The 2,011-nt window shown below is 41.1% G+C and overlaps 1 non-coding gene across 1 annotated transcript; it reads left to right on the top strand.

Annotated features, from left to right (window-relative positions):
- The first annotated feature begins 1,136 nt into the window (after positions 1-1,136).
- Positions 1,137-1,244, top strand: LOC130937602 (small nucleolar RNA R71). The gene has a single exon (XR_009068813.1). It is a non-coding gene; the product is annotated as a small nucleolar RNA R71 (small nucleolar RNA).
- The last annotated feature ends 767 nt before the right edge of the window (positions 1,245-2,011 follow it).

Genomic DNA, 2,011 nt, shown 5'->3' with positions numbered 1-2,011 from the left:
TGAAAACTTCCCAGGATCTTGTCTCTTTTGAGGTAATCTCTGCCTAGACAAGTCATCCAGTTCTTTGGTGAGCAAAGGAGGTTCATTCTCCCAAGTCTCATTACCAAATAACTTGTCATTTAGCTTCATGATTGCTCCAAGGTATTTAGCAACTTGCTCTTCAGTGACATACTCATCCTCTTCAGAGGAAGAATACTCATCAGAGCTCATGAATAACAGAAGTAAGTCTATTGGAATCTCTATGGTCTCAGTGTGAGCCTCAGATTCCCATGGTTCCTCATTAGGGAACTCATTGGAGGCCAGTGGACGTCCATTGAGGTCTTCCTCAGTGGCGTTCACTGCCTCTTCCTCCTTTCCAAATTCGGCCATGTAGGTCATGTTGATGGCCTTGCACTCTCCTTTTGGATTCTCTTCTGTATTGCTTGGAAGAGTACTAGGAGGGAGTTCAGTAATTTTCTTGCTCAGCTGTCCCACTTGTGCCTCCAAGTTTCTAATGGAGGACCTTGTTTCAGTCATGAAACTTTGAGTGGTTTTGATTAGATCAGAGACAATGGTTGCTAAGTCAGAGTGGTTCTGCTTAGAATTCTCTGTCTGTTGCTGAGAAGATGATGGAAAAGGCTTGCCATTGCTAAACCTGTTTCTTCCACCATTATTGTTGTTGAAACCTTGTTGAGGTCTCTGTTGATCCTTCCATGAGAAATTTGGATGATTTCTCCATGAAGAATTATAGGTGTTTCCATAGGTTTCTCCTAGGTAATTCACCTCTTCCATTGAAGGGTTCTCAGGATCATAAGCTTCTTCTTCAGATGAAGCATCCTTAGTACTGCTAGGTGCATTTTGCATTCCAGACAGACTTTGAGAAATCAGATTGACTTGCTGAGTCAATATTTTGTTCTGAGCCAATATGGCATTCATAGTATCAATCTCAAGAACTCCTTTTTTCTGATTTGTCCCGTTGTTCACAGGATTCCTTTCAGAAGTGTACATGAATTGGTTATTTGCAACCATTTCAATGAGCTCTTGAGCTTCTGTAGGTGTCTTCTTCAGATGAAGAGATCCTCCAGCAGAGCTATCTAAAGACATCTTGGACAGTTCAGACAGACTATCATAGAAATACCTATGATGCTCCATTCAGAAAGCATATCAGAGGGACACTTTCTGATTAATTGTTTGTATCTTTCCCAAGCTTCATAGAGGGATTCACCTTCCTTCTGTCTGAAGGTTTGGACTTCCACTCTAAGCTTACTCAATTTTTGAGGTGGAAAGAACTTTGCCAAGAAGGCATTGACTAGCCTTTCCCAAGAGTTCAGGCTTTCTTTAGGTTGTAAGTCCAACCATGTTCTAGCTCTATCTCTTACAGCAAAAGGGAATAGCATGAGTCTGTAGACCTCAGGGTCAACCCCATTAGTCTTGACAGTGTCACAGATTTACAAGAATTCAGCTAAAAACTGATGAGGATCTTCCAATGGAAGTCCATGGAACTTGCAATTCTGTTGCATTAGAGAAACTAATTGAGGCTTAAGCTCAAAGTTGTTTGCTCCAATGGCAGGGATAGAGATGCTTCTCCCATAGAAGTCTGGAGTAGGTGCAGTAAAGTCACCAAGCACCTTCCTTGCATTGTTGGCATTGTTGTTATTTTCGGCTGCCATGGGTTCTTCTTCTTTGAAGATTTCTGTCAGGTCCTCTACAGAGAGTTATGCCTTAGCTTCTCTTAGCTTTCGCTTCAAGGTCCTTTCAGGTTCAGGGTCAGCTTCAACAAGAATGCCTTTGTTTTTGTTCCTGCTCATATGAAAGAGAAGAGAACAAGAAAATGTGGAATCATCTATGTCACGGTATAGAGATTCCTTGAGGTGTCAGAGGAACAGAAAAAAATAGAAGGAAGAGGGAGAAGAATTCGAACTTAGTGAGATAAAGTTCGAATTGTGCATTGAGGAGGAGTGGTACTCTATAAATAGAAGGATGTGAGAAGAGGGGAAGAAATTTCGAAAATTAAGTTAAAAAGATTTTAAAA

This window comes from Arachis stenosperma, chromosome 6, assembly GCF_014773155.1.
Source record: "Arachis stenosperma cultivar V10309 chromosome 6, arast.V10309.gnm1.PFL2, whole genome shotgun sequence".
Taxonomy (NCBI): Eukaryota; Viridiplantae; Streptophyta; class Magnoliopsida; order Fabales; family Fabaceae; genus Arachis; species Arachis stenosperma.
The sequence above is the reverse complement of the archived record's forward strand: the minus strand, read 5'-3'. Positions and strand labels throughout refer to the sequence as shown.